The sequence below is a fragment of the Cavia porcellus genome, unplaced genomic scaffold (genome assembly GCF_034190915.1).
Source record: "Cavia porcellus strain 051 isolate PalLab524CR breed Dunkin Hartley unplaced genomic scaffold, mCavPor4.1 scaffold_21, whole genome shotgun sequence".
Classification (NCBI taxonomy): domain Eukaryota; kingdom Metazoa; phylum Chordata; class Mammalia; order Rodentia; family Caviidae; genus Cavia; species Cavia porcellus.
In genome coordinates, this window is record NW_026947504.1 from 45,153,191 (window position 1) to 45,170,460 (window position 17,270).

Consider the following 17,270-nt stretch of genomic DNA (forward strand, 5'->3'; position numbering starts at 1 on the left):
TATGATATATGAGTAAAGAAAATAAAGGGTGTGTGTATGTGTGTGTAATATTATCAAGAGTTTTTTTAAAAAATAGAAATTCTATAGTTACAAAAACATGGAAGAAACTGGAGAATATAATATTAAGAGAAATAAACCAGGTACAGGAAAACAAATGTTGCATGATATCAGTTATATATGGAACCTTAAAAAGTCAAAATTAAACTTATAAGAAGCGAAGTCCAGAAAAAATGTTACCAAACACCAAATTGTAGGGGAATGTGAAGAAAATACAAGAGGCAGTGTTAGAGATCTCATGTCCAGCACAGTGACTACAGTTAATAACATATTCTATGTAGTGCTTAAAAATTGCTGAAAGAATAGGTATTAAATGTTCTCATGTCTTACAATAAACTATGATACGAAGTCAATAAACTATGATACGAAGTCAATAAACTATGATACGAAGATGTTAGTAAATTTGATTAACATTTCACAATGTATACATACATCAAACTGCATTTTATACATTTATATTGTCAATGTTGGCAGTTATATCTTAAAGCTGAGAGTGAAAAAGAAGTGCACAGCTTTAGAAATGACACCCATATTCAATCCATGTAAAATCCAACCCTTCCAAATTATGATGACCTGGTACTAAAAATGGACAGTTCTAATCTGAAATTGACTGTTCAAGTTGATTGTGGAAACACATCAAAATTTACAACCTGTCCTCAGCGTTTTATGCTAATTCTAGAGTTAGCCAAGACATAGGAAATACAAAAGCAAAAGACAGAAAAAAAATCTCAGAATGAGATGAATGTCATTTAAAGGTTTTATAAAATCTATGTTCCTAGGAAAAGACTGACTGTTGTATAGCCTTGATAACTAGTAGCCACTAGAGTTTATTTAAATTCAATTTAATCAATGACAACTTGCCTCAGGGAGCACAGCTTTGCAAGCCAACAATAAGGAAAAGCTCCTCACCAATGACAAATCAGCCAGGCAGGAACAGGCTCAGACTCAGTCCTTTAAACCTGACTCTGGGTGTCAACCAATACACAACAGTCTCATCTGTATAACTATCTCTCTAGAGATGATATTAATAGCACTCCTGAAAATCTGCCAAACCTAACCTCCCTTTCCCCCCTAAGCCTTATCAACAGTCTCCTCTGCTAAAGAGATGTGTGTGCCCAAAAAAGTTCCCCTTTGCTCTAGTTAACACCAAACTCAACTTGGAACCTTTTGTTTCATTTACTGCGTGGTCATCTCATACTCTGCTGACAGGCTATGACAGAGATGGTCTCTTTTCTCATGAATATCCAAGACTTCACAGTGGGCTTCGTGGGAACAGTGCCTGAATGTGTGCTTGTTACAGTCACATTTCTGCTATCTGACATAGGAAATACACTCTTTTCATCTGTTGAATAAATATGTAAATGCATGCAAGAATGTAAGGTTGGATGGATGGACAGACAGATCAAAGGGTTGGTGGATGAATGGGTGAATGGGTGAATGGATTAGGGAACGAAAAAGCAGAATCGTATTGGCACAGACAGGTTACTGGGACATGGCATTGTAGGAAAAAATCAGTGGTTTCACAAAGCACATTTTGGGTAGCAGGGGCCAGTTTCACAGAAACATTTTTTTCCATGGAGAGGTGTGAGGAGTAGCTCAGGACAATCCAAGCCTGTTATAGGACTGAAAATACAGAAAAAATCTCCCTACTGCTTACCTCCTGCTGTGTGACTCCTTTTTAAAAGGTGAGAGTGGTACCAGCCTGTGGTCTGGAAGTAGCAAAACAATGCAAGGCAAGAGTAAAAATAAAAATAACTACAAGACAATAGCAAATATTCTCAGAATAGCTGGGGATGAAAATTAATGGGGTGCTTTTCTGATTCTTAGGAGAATGAAAGTGTGTCTATGAGAGAGGAACTGTTTCAGAGTCAATTGTGCCCCCTGCAAATGTAATGAAAGTTCACTCTTTGTCAAGTGAGATCTGAAGAGAGTCATGTTATTGTCCTGGTCAAAACATCACCCTCGAGTCACATAGAGACCTGAGGGTCCAAAGCCACACTTAAGTATTTAATTTTTTTCAGCTCAAATTGTCTTACATTGGGTTCTTTGGAAGCAGAGCCCAAAATGGGGCTCTCATGTGAGTGATTTGTTGACCAAGAGCTCAAGCAATTGAGAGTGACATAGTAGAACAGAGCAGGGGTCGAGGGGGATGAAGCAAAGATGCAGTCTCAGTGAGAGGTTAGTTTCAGTGAGATTCAACAGTAAACCTCTGAAGTATGAACTACTCCACAGGACAGGTCCCACCTGGACAGCTGTCACTGGCCTTGGTCTTCTGGCAGCAGGAGATTGTTATGGTTTGTGTTTAGATTGCCTCCATGTGCTCACAGGCAGGTCTTGCGGAAGATGAAGCCAGGTTGGAACATGGGTTTCATGGTAGCATGATCTGATAGAGTGTCTCCCCCTCCCCAGTTCTTTCTTCATGTCTCTGCTTCCTGGCTGCTATGACATGAGCTTTCCTCCACCACAAGCCCTTCCTTCCCACGTGGCTTGTGGCCTAAAGTCAGCAGACTACGGACTGAAATCTCTAAAAAGCATAAACCAAAATAAACCACTCGTCCTTTATTCTGTTGGTGTGGGGTATCTGGTCTCAACAACAAGAAAGTGGCTAAGACAGGGATCTTAGCCTCTCTACTGAGGATGTTCCTTATTTGGATAATGGAAATTGTCCAAGAAGGGAGAAAGTGTCTGGATTTCAGTGAACACGCATGGTAGCTCTATGCTACCATGAGATTGATATAAGGCACCACCAAGCTCTATGCAGAGCTAGAGTAAGATTTCAAAACTAAGCCAGTATTGCCCATTAGGATCAGAAAGTTGTTGATTGTACACAAGATGCCCTGTGCACTGTAGGGTGTTCAGGAATATTCCTAGCTTCTACTCAGTTGACACCGGTAACACATTCCCTCCCCCAGCTGTAAGAATAAGAATATCTCTAGGGTAATTAAATGTCCTTTGGAGTCCCAAATCTCCCTTGCTTGAGAATAACTGAATAAACACAAGAAACACAATAAGGGTCAATTAAACCACTTTCCATTTGTACCCCAAACAGTGCATGACACATCAGAGTTTTCTTGAGTAGTATTTCAACTGGGAGTTGAATGGAATGCTTAAAAACATGAATTCCCAGTTGATCTTCTAGTAAGAATTATCTTAACAATTTTACTTTTTCATAATAAAGCATGCACTTATTGCTTTGAATGCATAAATAAATGCTTCTAATTCAGTGTGACACTTTTCTCCCTAAATAATAGTGTTTTTTGCAAATCACAATGTATCTGTCACCATGAGATTTTCAGACAATGAAAATTTTTATAAGCTCTTCTTGTTGAGAGTGGGGAAAGTGCAAAGAAATCCATTATCCAGAAACTGGCATAGAGCAGAGAATCATCTTAGACAAAACACCAGGGAATGTAAGCAAAACAATGTCAGTACAGCAAACAAAGCTAAAAGCTGAGCATCAAAACAGGAAAAAGGAGTAAGGGGCAGCCATTGTATTGATCTAAGTGGAAACTGCTCTAAGATATGTCTGTGATTAGGGGTATATCAGAGCTGGTGTCAAAGCGAGCCCCAGCATTAAGCACTGAGGTTACTCACAGGGTCCCCAAGTAAGATCGCCTTCCCACTTGTCTATGGTTGAATATAACCTCCTTATAAGGCTTAAGGCTTATAACCTCCTTTAAGGCATCTACACTATAAAAACTTCTTGGCTAGCTCTTCCCAAGGGCAGAAAGGAGATCTCTGTCCACCCAGCATCCCCTGAACCTAAGACTTAGCCCTTATTCCTTATTTGGAATAGTTACTTTTTCGGTGTTGATTCGCTTATCGCTTTCCTGCAGAGCATCAAGTTTTGAGGGCATGGTATGCTGTTTGTTCAGTTGCTTGTTTATCTTATGTTTAAGCATCTAGAACATCTTCCCCTGGCAAACTTTCACTGAACACTTGCTATGAATCAGTTACTGTGCTGCAACCCAGATATTGTTGGCTTCAAAGTTTAGGCTCTTTCTCCCTCTCCCATAATATTGGATGCCGTCCTATCTCACATCCCCAAACAAAGTATAGCTTCTCATTTCCTTAAAACAAGTCACTGTGCTACCCCAGGGCTTCTGTGCCCCTGGGATGGATAGCTGTTCCTACTGTTTCTCCAAGGAGAAGGCGCTCCACGATGTCTGCCATGGCTCACAAAGCAGGCATGCCCTGGCACTGCTGGTGATTTACATGAGCTGGTGGAAAGACGTGGAGTTTAGTATGCTCACCCCGGCTGATCACCGATTTACCAGCAGTGGTATGAGCTATTTATGCAGAATACCATTAGCAAGTTGAAATATTTCATTTGATGTACTTCTACTGGGTTATCTGATTTTACTGCTATTGTGTAAGAATTTACTGCAAATCATAGCTAGTACTTCTCTTAAAACTGCTGCAAGCCAGGTTTTTCTATTACTAAAATCGAGTGTATCATTTCAGCGACATTGGAAACCAAAAAAAAAAAAAAAAAATTGTACCATCCCGGAAAAGTCAAATGAATTTGGATACTATAATAATTATTTTTCTTTATTTAGATTGCCAACATTAGGGACAGGGAACATATTCCAAGAAAGAAGCTGCATTTAGAAGAGGCTTTTAGTTGGCAACATTAGTTAGTTCTTTTTATACCCTGGTTTTCCCCTATCTAATATTATCTAGAACACTTATGAAATATGTTGATATTTATAGTTATAATATACCAATACTTTTACTCAGTTAAATTCCCAGACAACACTAGAGTAACACATCCCTAAAATAAGGAAAATATTTTAAATTTTCTATATCCCTATTACATAGGGATATAAGCTTGGATATGAGGTCAGCATGCCAAACCTAGCATGTAAGATATGATTTTGAAGCAGCCATAGTAGCACGTCTGGAGGCATAATACTGTGCCTACTGGAAACTATGTAGTCTGGGAAATACAGACATTCAGCAGAAAAAGTCAAATATTCCACTACAGCTTAAGGTAAAATGATAATCTTTCTATTATAACATACACCTATATTAACATACCTATAAAGCAAGGTGTTTCCAGATAAAACAGAAAATCTAAGGACTTTTTTTTTCTGAGTTAAGACCCAGGTAGCTTAACTGTGTATTTTGACAAAAGCCATCCACCCGCACCACAAAGCTATACTCAAATACATAGGCAGACAGACATCAACATGCAGGAACTTAAGGCATTATGCAGAATATGTATGAGTGTGCCAACTATTTGTTTGACTATATAATTTTTTTGAAGTTACTCCTAGACTTTAAGTGGCAGGGTACACATTTTAAGTATTATAATTATGTTATTCCAAAGTAAAAAAAAAATAATAGGACTAAGACCTTAAAGAAAAGTTTAGAGACATTACAACTATTCTCTGTAACTCCAGCATGAATATTTTTCAGCATAATAGTTTTTACCAGAAGTAGATCAAAGAAACCTAACAGCCTTGTATATAAAATTATAGCCTGCCTTTCTTTGAAGGCAACATGATAGAAGTGGTTGCATAGACATTCACATTAATGCATAATGCATACTCCTTATGGAAAAAACACTTAAATCAAAAGTTCTCTAGCTTAGGTCACACTGAGCTTCTCTAGGTCTATGTTTTCCGCATCCTACAGCCTTGACCGTTTCACTTGTTTCTATGAAATAAGTTTTCCCCTCTTCTAGTAAAAACAGTAAAGCTATCCTGGTCTTGCTTCTTCTTCATTCACTAAGTTTTCATCCATTTCTAGCACAGTCCTTTTCATTCAATAAGAAAGCAACAATTATTTCTTTAAATTATTAGCTATAGACACATTTTTGCCTTACAAATGCCTTTTTCCTCTCCCCTTTATTCTGCTATAACCCCACCATTACATCCTATTCATTCCACACAATGATTTCCCGGGAACTATAAAATAATCTCATTGGCCCTATAGAGCGCTACCTGGTGTATTAATCTTAAAATATCATTTTCATTATCATTATTTTGAATGCTCAAATGACTTCACTAGTTTAGCTCTTAAATCTTAATACTTCTTTGATGACTCTTTAACCAAAGGGACTCCACCTTTATCATCAGTATTTTTCTTTATATCACTAAATATCAGGTTTAACCAGATCTCTAGATTTCTATCACATATTCTCCTGGATTAGAGACTCTTTTTTTTCTGCAGTTACTAAATATAATATTTTGGTTATCATCTGACCCAAGCAACTTGTCTAAAAGTATTGTGAACAGTGATGATAAGTACTTGGTAGGTAAACATACTTAACAAAAAATGAGTTTCTGTTGCTCTTTTAGTTGCTTATTAAGATGGTAAATAGGGAACATAAATGGAGTCTATGCTTTGGCTCATATATAAAAAGTTAGTGTTTGCCTATGTCAGTGGGTGACTTCTTGGTTAATCTAAAACCTACATCTTGACTTGCGCATACTTTATAACTTTTTGTGTCTGGATGTATGCTACTTAATTGTATATGTCAATTTGAACAGAATTATAAAGATGAATGATCTTAAATGGTTATAGGGTTTGAGTTGGGTCTCTAATATGATTAGATATAAAATTCTAATGACTATTTTGAGGGGAAAAAAGCTTAACAGTCTATGACTTAAACAGGTAATTAAAATACATAAAATATCTGCATTGAATACTCTTAACTGACCACTTAGAGGAAGCAAGTAGCTGTGTGACAGTGTATGCAATGCTTTTTAACATTTTTGGAAAAGTAATGAATGTATTCAGGTTAACAGGTTATTCCTAATGTTGCTGAATGAAGTGATTAAAGAAAAAATGAGACCAGAAATTCAAAATCACAGCAGAATCACATGCATAAAAAAGCTTGAAGGCATTTATATTTTCTCCAAAGGAGACCTTTATCTCCTATAGCTACAAGGCTGAGAATGCTGAAAATTAAACACAGCATATCATCCTTCAACTGGCTAAATTGTAACACAAGTTGAACTCCTAGTCTTGTCCAGCATCTACAAATGAACTCTCAGCCTTGTCGGGCACTGATTGGGAAATAACAAGATATTTTAAATTTAATAGGTACGACAGAGAACTGAGCTGAAACTGAAGACACTGAGCTCCTAAATTCTGATGAGCCATCTTTGCCAGGGGAAGTTTTTCCTTCCTCCTGGACATGGGTTCTTCACACCCACGGGGGTAAACCTTTCCTCTCCACCTGAAGAATTAGCCCTGCTTTGCTGAAGAAAACTACAATGGCTTCTATGAGGCAACTGCTAAGCAAGGCAAAGCTGATTTCCTCAGGATGCACTCCCATCTTATTTTTTGCTTCTAACGCTATAACTAGATCCAGGTACCATCAGGCTACTAAAGGCGACATCTGAAGTATGACCCATGAGGAGGTATACTACATTCCAAAAGAAGCATTTGACTCTTTTTATTTTCTACAGGTAGAAATCTAGTGAATATGTCAGTACATGGATACAAAGGTATTAACTAAACAATGAAAGGAATATTATGTGGGATCAAGCCAAATGTAAGCAGAAATTCTGCATTTAATGCTGCAGTCTGGGGAGTTAGAAGTGGTCTAACAGTCTATTCATTTGGCTTAAACATGGAAAACAATGTGCTCATTGAAAGCAAACTGGAACTGCCAGAGCTACTTTGTTTAACACACAGAAAGGAACTCAAGGCTTAACAAGATCAAACTATCAGAATGGATTGGACATTGAAAACCTACTTCCCCACATTGAACGAGTCCAAAAGACATAACTTTGACTGATTTTGTAAGAAATAAATTTCTCTGTATGCCAGATCTTTAGAGCGGGAACTGCAGTCATTGAATTGAGAAATTGAAATCCAGTGGGAGTAACTAGATCCTGGTCACTAGGGGCCACTGGAAGCTCTCCACCACCAAGGCAAGGAGTCCTGGTTACTACAGTGAAGAGCAGAGTCAGTCAAAACAGCAAATGGAATAGTCCGACTCCTGGAAACCGATGGCCTTGGATAATTGGTCATGCTTGTCCTAAAAATAAAATTATAAGATGTTTGCTAAATTCTTACTGGTTCTTACAAGCTGAAAAAGTGCAGGTCGAGTGCATAAAAGTCTAATGTAAGTCATAAAAACAGTCACAGTGCTTCAGTCACTTTTTAGATTTAAGACATTTTATAGTCCTTGACTGAAAGAGAAGATGGATCCCCTTGAAGAATGACCCCAATATTCTAAAAATTGTGTACTACTAATGAACATTAATTTTGACTATGAAATACCCATTTTATCTTGTGCTTTGTACTGTAGTGTATTCAGTCTTATACTATTCCTATGATTTGCAAATGTGGTAGACACATCTCAGTTGATACTTTCAAATAGGTAAGAAAATATTCTAATGAGTGTCTCAAAATCTAGGTTATCAATAAGTCATAGTATATGTGTAGTTTTTATAATTACAAGTGCTACTAAAGTGGAGCTGAGTGTTTTAAGAAAAAGGAGAGAAAGACACTCTGTAGCATGATCAGGGTCTAGTTTAAGAAACTATGGTTAGGGGGCTGGGGATTTAGCTCAGCGGCATAAGCGCCTGCCTTGTAAGCAGGCAGTCATGAGTTCAATCCCCAGTACCAATAAAAATGAAAAAAGACCAAGACCAAAAAAAAAAAAAAAAAAAGAAAGAAAGAAAGAAAGAAAGAAACTATGGTTAAGCATGTTGAATTGAGGTATAAATTGAGTTCCAGGGTAAGGATCAGCCAGCTATGGTGGCATACTCCAGTAATTCTAGCACTGTGTGGAGCTGGGCTAGAAAGATCACAAGTTCAAGTCCAGCCTAGGATAATGTAGTGATCCAAAAACACTTTGTATGGGAAAAAAAAGTACGGCTTCAGTTCAGCTTTCAAAAGAAGGCCTCAACTTTTAAAACCAATGTATATAAGTTTAAGTTTCTTTTATCATAAATTCAACAAATATGGCAACTAAAAAGGAAAAAAAATCCACCACCATGATGGGGATAACGGATCCTCACTATCCACGTTGAAAGGCTGGTCCCAAATCCATGGCCTCCATTGGGATGTGGTGGAAACTTTAAAAGGAAAGGCCCAGTGAGAGGTGTTTTCATGGCTAAGGCCTGTTTTTGCAGTGATTATTGGGATTATTATCCTTGCCCTTTTTACTTCCTCTCCTTTGTAGTTCTCAGCCATGGATGGAGCCATTCTGCCCTGGAAAGGCAAGCTGCCATTGGAAGATTTCTGGCAGCAGCTAAATGACCACCTATCTTAGAAGTCAAAAGTTGTATTCTGATATCTAGATGGAATGTGAGGGGATGTGGAACTGCCTATATATATATATATATATATATATATATATATATAGAGAGAGAGAGAGAGAGAGAGAGGGAGAGAGAGAGAGAGAAAGAGAGAGAGAGAGAGAGAGAGAGAGAGAGAGAGAGAGAGAAAGAGAGAGGCCATGAGCTCCATCCCTAGTCAGAAGGTGAGGGGTGAGGGGTGAGGGGGGTGGGGGAGTGGGCAGGGGGGAAGCAGACACGCAGATGAGTAGAAGAGATTAGAATTGGAGAAGTGGCCCCAACCTCATTTACCTACGGAAAAAGGGGCCAAAACATATACTGGAGCACTCTTTCTCAAGTGATGCTGGAAAAATGGCTATGTGCATGCAAAAGATGGAATCTAGATCCATATCTGTTACCATGTACTAAACTAAAATCAAAATAGATAAAGATGTTGTCTTAGTTATGTTTTATTCATCGCTGAAACAAAATACCTGATGCATCAAGTTGGGAAATGAAAGGTTTATTTCTTACAGTTTTGGGAGGTTTCAGTCCACACTCAGTTGGCTCCAAGGCAGGGTGGTATGGCAGGGCCGCAGTTCATGGTGGCTGCAAACAGCAAGCCAGAACCGGAAGGAGCAAGACACACCTTCTTCCTGCCATTACATCACATCCTGGCTCCACCCCTATATGGGTGTAGCACTGACACCATCAATCCAAACACTAGACAATGAACCAATCACAGATGCAGAATGTGAATATATGAGGCCTGGGGGCCACAGACATAAACCATGACAGATGTATATGTTAAAAGAGAAACAATCTGCTGGAAGACAAAATAGGTAAAACTCTTGAAGACGTGAATAGGCAAGGACTTTCTAAAGAGGTCTCAGCTGTGCAAGAAATTATACAAAGAATGAACAAACAGAATCATATCAAATTAAAAATCTTCTGCATAGTAAACAGCCAAGAGTAGAGAATCAGTTTGCAGAATGGTTAAAAAAAAAAAAAAAAAAAAAAAAAGAGCCAGCCTCTCCTCATATAGAGCACTAAAGTATAAAATGTTTTTTAAAAAATCTAAATTAGCCCACCCAAAATAAAGAATCAAAAAATGGGCAATTGAAATGAGTACCTACAGCTGGGCATGGTGGCTCATGTCTGTAATCCCAGCACTCGGGAGGCAGAGGCAGGAGGATCGTTGAGAGTTCCAGACCAGCCTGGGCTCCAAAGTGAGCTCAAGGCCAGCCTGAACTGCATAGAGAGACCCTGTGATAAAAAAGACAAAAAAAGAAAGAAAAAAATGGAATGAGTACCTGCTTCTCGGAAGTACCAATGGCCAATAACTGTATGTGTGTGTGTGTGTGTGTGTGTGTGTGTGTATTTAACACCACTGGTCATTAAAGGAATGCAAATTAAAACAAGACTGAGATTTCATCTCACTCCAAAAAAAAGTTATCATCCAAATAATTTGTAATCAAATAATTACAAATGATAGTAAGTTTGCAAGTAAAAAAAAAAAAAAAAAACACTTCTACACTGGTGGTGGGAATGTAAACTAGTACCATTATGGAAATCCCTCAAAAAACTAAAATTAGAAATTTCATTTAACTCAGCTATTCCCTTCTAAGGTATTTTCCCAAAAGAGTGAAAGGCATCATATTATAGTGACGCATGCATACCCATGGTTAGCTAAGTCTTAGAAGCTGCCTATATGTCCATTAACAGATGAATGGATAAAAGATGCAGTACTTACACACAATACAGTACTGCTCTGCCATTAAGAATGATAACCTTGAAGCATTTATAGGAAAATGGATGCACTTTGAGATTGTAATATGTGAAATAAATCAGACACAAGTTTAAATAGCTCATAGTTTCTCAAAGAAACTAGTATCTCAAAGAGCAAATTAAAAGATAGCTAATAGGAAGTATGGAGCTTTGTTTTCAAACAAGAGTGAGGTAATCAAAAGATGCAGAGGTAAGGAGAGGAAAAAAGCAGATAAAAAAAAAAAAAAGAATTGAAATCTGCTGTGTACCTGGCTGTCTACAACAAATGTGAACATTATATATTGCAAACATATGATAACAAAGAATAAAAACTGAAAAAGAAATCTACAAAAGAAGTACTATAAACCATTTCAATCTTTTTCCAAATCCTAAATTCCAGTAAGGAAAGAACTTTTTTTGCCTTATTTGTACATTGTTTAGTTTTTCTGGGTTTAGCTAAATGGTGGTCTCTCGTTAAACTCTGTTTAAATTCTACTTTGCTCTGAGCTTTGTTTGAAAACCCACAGGTGGAGAATTGGTGAATATTAATGCCTCAGAACCCTCGGCTTTGAAAAGCATCTTAACAAGTGACAGGGGTAAGCCACTTACAGGGTGCCAAACGCAGAGCCTCGGGCCACACTGCACGTTCACTGCTGGCTCAGCTCTGTCTGTGCGGTCACAGAGACCTGAGCTCGCTTCATTTCCTCCTATTGTGATTGTCTTCAATAAGAAGGGTTTTCTCTACTGTGTGGGTGGAGAAACTCCCTAATAATTTGACTCTGGTAATTCCCTACCACCAAAACCTGTCCAAAGATAAGTCCAGCTCTACTCTCTGCAGGGCTCAGCCCTCCTTTTTCTATATAAAAATAAAATTAGGAAGTCTGGCCAAATGTTTCCAAAAGTAAGAAATAGTGTATTTCATGATGTAAAGAACAGATCAATAATAAATTAATACAGGCTGAACATCTCTTACCTGAAATATGAAATCTAAAACACGCTGAAAGTCAAAGAATTTTGAGTGTTAGCAGTACTACAAGACAAAAATTCCACACTTCATGTGACAGTCAAAAGGCAGACACAGTAAAACAAATGGCATAAAATTATCTTGAAGAGCCTTGCAAAAAGTATACATGAACCATAAATGAATTATATTTTTGGGTCTGTATCTCATCCCCAGGGCGTTTCTTTATGAATATGTAAATATTCAAAACTATGAAAAACTTTAAATTCTAATACACTACTGGTCTCAAGAATTCAGATTAAGAATAGTGACCCTGTATTTAGGTCATTTCTATTCTAATTTCTTTAATTTCCTTCTACTTAATCTTATTTAACTTTAATTTTATTAGTAATTATACAGACTCAAAATATTACTGAACCCTATGGGGTCTCAACTCTGAATTGATGCTCTTGATACTTACTCTGCTACAAGCAGTGATTTTGCTTTGCTCTGTCAAATTCGAACTTCTTTCCTCTAAGTGAGAAATTCCTACAGAATGACTTTTAGAGGATAGCAGAGCCACTCACTACCACAGGACAAAAAAGCCAGGCATTCACTTCCTCTTGTTCTCAGCAGCCGGAAGTTAATGAGTTAGCTTAGATTAGTGCCAGAAAAAAAGAAACAATTCAATTAATTAGTGTCTGCAGTGACATCCCAAGCCCATAAGGAATGGAGAGAATGGCGTCAGAGTAACTGTTGCAGACCAGCTGCTGGTTATCACCCGCAAAGCTCAGTGTCCAGGAGCTGGAGCAGTTGCAGTGCTAACCCGACAGGATCTTTGATTCTGATGGCGTTGGCTCTTGGTTCTCAGGCTTCTCAGAAACTAGGGGAGGAGCTCTTCAATATCTTTTCATTTCCTTTCTGCTTTATACAGCTGAAAATCAATTTCTGTTGATTGGTAGTTTAAAAAAAAAAAACAGTAACACACAGCTGCTTTGCAAAGATGTTGCAAAATACAGCTGACTTATTTTAATAAAAATACTAAAGAATAAAACATGATCAATTGTAAATTAATTGTTTATGAAGGCATTTATCCTTTACATAGGGAGAGGATGAGCAAAATGCAACTTGTGAGCTTCAGATGCTTCTAAATTAGTAAAAAGCTCATGCACACAAGGTAAACGGAACAAAATGTGTGATAATAAGATCTCCTAAAAGAAATACAAGCAAAGAGGTGCAGAGAGAAGCAGGGTGGTGAAAGAGTAAAAGATGCATAGTTTGTATTAAATTGCACCCATAAATAAACATTGCACGGAAAAGAAAGCACATTCCACATTTTCCTTACATTTTGAAGTAGAATGTACACTCAGAACTCAAGTCAGTCCAGAGCCTCGTTCTTGGCAGCTCCACTCCTAAATTTTAACCTCCTTGATTCAGTTTTCTCACACGTGAAATGTGAGTCACAAATACTGTGAAGTCACAATAAATGGTCCACACGGCTCTTAATAGTTCTGCAATTTTGGATTGACTCTTCAAGAAGATGGGAAGAATATTGCTTATAGAAGAAGAATAGGGGAATAAAGATAAAGGTAAAACATGATATGAGCAAGGTTATAAATGCAAATGTAGGAAGAATGAATGTTCAGTAGCACCGTAGAAGAACGATGGCTGACAATTAATTGACTATTTTAAAATAACTAATACTCAGCATTTTTAATGCTCCCAATACAAGGAAAAGATAAATGTTTGAGATGAGGTATATATTGCCCTATACCTATAAATATGTATAACTAGTGTGGCAGTGACAATTAAAATGTTTTAAAGGAGAGTGTAGAATGTATAAACAACATGAAAGGGGTTTCATTTGATAGACAACAGGAAGCCAAAAAAGATTTCAGCAAAAATGTGGTGATAAAAGATGATTTTTCCTTTAATCTCAGAACCCTAGAGGCTGAGGCAGGAGCCTTTCTTGGAGTTCAAGGCTATCTTGGGCTACAAAGTGAGTTCAAGGATAACCTGAACCGCATGGTGAAACCCTCAAAAAGACCAAAAATAAAAACAGAGCTTATATTTTATGTGGAGCAATGCACGTGACAGTTGTGACAGTGCTGAGGATGAGATCTGAGGAAACCCTTGTAGAAAAAAATGCTCAAATGAGGGAGTAGACAGAGAAGACAACTGTGAAAGACACTGTGGAGAGATATTCTCGCCAGGTTGATGACGGACTGCAGAGAACAAGTGGAACTAGGCATAAGACCATCTGCGGGGTGAGCATCATCTTGTTCAGAAGCTAGTTTGAGAAGAAAGTTTAAGAAGCAGACATAGATGATTTTGGCAAGATCCAGCAAGAGAGATGTGTGCTCAAGTTCATGGGTGACTGATGTTGAGAGAGATTGTTTTTCTACAGAATGGAAAATTAAGCATGATTCTTAATCAAAGATTAAAAGCAGGGCTGAAGATATAACTAAAAGACAAAAGTACATATATGTAGCTAATAGAAATATCATCATAACAAACTATAGAATCTTCTATTAATAAGATCTTAAGAAACAAGTCTGAAAAAGAAGACCAGAAATAAACTAAGCATTTGTCCTCTTCACTTAGAAGACATTTGGTGTTTACACACAAGGAGGTGTTGAAAACAATGACCATTTCTTATCATTTCTACTTCATATATGCATTGCGTATACGCACCTGTACATAAGTATATATACATGTTGTACATGTTACCCGTTCCCCAATCATACGTACTTAGAGATGGATTTAGTGACTTATCTTGATGATGCTGATGATGACAATGACGATAGGATGATAATGATGATGACAACTTTGATGCTTATCTTCTGTGACAATGAAATGGAGCCAAAATCAACTAACACAGATACAAGAGAATGCAGACCTCCTTGATTCAGATGACAAAGAAAAGAGCAATGTGAGTATATATGTGATGAGTCAAAATGTTAGAAAATGGCCATGCAGCCAAATGGAACCATCCAATGTTAGAACTAAGTCCAAAAACATAGTGAAGGTCTTGGCAGGAATGAAAAGCGCTGGACAGAATGCCAGCACCACCATGTTGGAAATTGTAAAAGATGCTGTGAATGCCCCAAGATGCTGTGAAATATACAAAGGCTGAAATGCACATAAACAGTTTTAAAATTATAACAATGTATCTCCTCAAACTAATTTAGGAATAAAATGATTGGTTGTAGCCCGTGTAAACCCAAAGGGAATTTATCCACATGGAGTGCGTTCCTTGTTTTGCATTGTAGGCTGCAAATGCAAAAACATAAGGAGAAGCATTGCAAGTCATGCAGTAGATCCCAGAGGCCAGGCCAGAGCCCTTCCTGTTAATCCGTAACAGTCTGATTACTCTTTCAGCTCTGAAATCAGTCAGGTTTTCTGTTTATAGTCAAGCCACAACTTGAAGCTAGTGAAGAATAGAGAGCGTAAGTAAAGATGCTGGGCACAAAGCTGTAGTCAGTGGCTTGTCCATGTGCGTGGCTGGCCCTCCTTATCTATGGGCTCCACACCCACAGTTCAGCCAGTTGGGGGTTAAAAATATTTGAGGAACAAATTGTGTTTGTACTGATCATGTATGGTATTTTTCGTTGCCTTCATACCTTAACTAATGTAGAATAATGACTATTACACATAGTATTTATATTTCATCAGTGATTATAAGCAATTTGGAATTGATTTAAAGTATATCTTCAGTTATGTTTGGTTATATACAAATAGTATGTGATTTTATGTAATAGATGTGAATAGATTCACAGATTTTGGTATTTCAGGGGTCATGTAACATCCAAAATGTAAATCAAGTGTATCTACATTCATCTTCAGTCTGACTTTAGAATCCTAGGCCTGTTATTGAATTTATACCTGACTACCTTGCCTGACTGCAAAACTTCATCATATCACCTTCTTTATTTTCGAAAACAAGTCCCCTGGTGCTTAATTTAGTCACAAATCACTTGAATTCTAACAGCCAATAATTTTAATCTTAAATTATTTTGAGGAGATATTTTGCTGTCATTTTAAAACAGCAAAGAAATTTTACTTTTAAAGACTATTTTTCCCAGGCCATGCAAAGGAAATATTGAAACACTTAAGAAAATAAAAAAAAAAATGAAAAATTAAGCTTAGATACACTAATTTATATGTCCCCATCCCTTGTTGACAGTGAGAATTTTGACCTAAAATAATATTTTGCTGCTAATTTAAACACAGAGATCTTTTAACACAAGGCTTTTATTCTAAAAGGTGTTCATAACCAATAATAGTTGCACTTAGAAGAAAATGTAATATTTTACTATCTATCAATACTCATTAGTAGCAAATACAGATAAGCAAAGCAGCATACACATCGCCTTCTATCAGATTAAAAAAATACAAATTAAGACAGCCACCAAAAATAATGATCCTAGAAGTCATTTCAACACTTCAATCAAAGGAAATTAAGTTTTAAATGCAAAAAATGATTACAATTTATTGATTTCCTTAGGCTACTTAAATTTAAGTGTGGCCCTGTATTTTTCTTGGCATGAAACAAAATATTGAACTCTGCCCTTCAGGCATGCTACCATACTTAAAATGCTGATCTTATCATCGAAGGCAAGGCAAACAGAGTTGTACTTTAAAAGGAAAACCCTGAAGCCACTGGGAAGCATCAAGGGTCAACTTATTGCTTTGTATCTGAACAGTTTACCCAGGGTCACAGTGCCATGGGGACATTTGGCTTCCAGAAGACATTTTTCAATCAAAACACAACCAAAATTTGAAACATAATATAGAAACAGCTGCATTCTGGAATTTACTTGGTATCCCATTTCAGATCTTCCTACTTATTTGTGAGCAAAAAGTACAATATTCCTATGTCTCTGTTACTTGAATTTTCTATGAAATACTAAGTAATCATAATAAATTATGAAGTCATAAATCCAAAGAGAATTGGAAACTGGCAAGGAGCTGGAAGGGCATTCTCTCATGTGTTTATAAAGTGTTCTCCGCATCTTGAGCTACCAGTTGATTCTTTTGCAGAAATTGTGAAGTGTAGCCATCAACCAGACGCGGAAATTAAATGGTCCCTAAACAGCACACAGAATATGGCTACAAGTCACCTAACTAAAGAATATTTGTTTGCCTGATGTCCTGCTTCTTTTTGAAAAACCTCCAAACTTTCCATCTTTGATTACTAGAAATTAACTGCCAGTGAGTTTCCCAGAACAGAATCTGACATTTCCAGTGATATTTTGAATGGA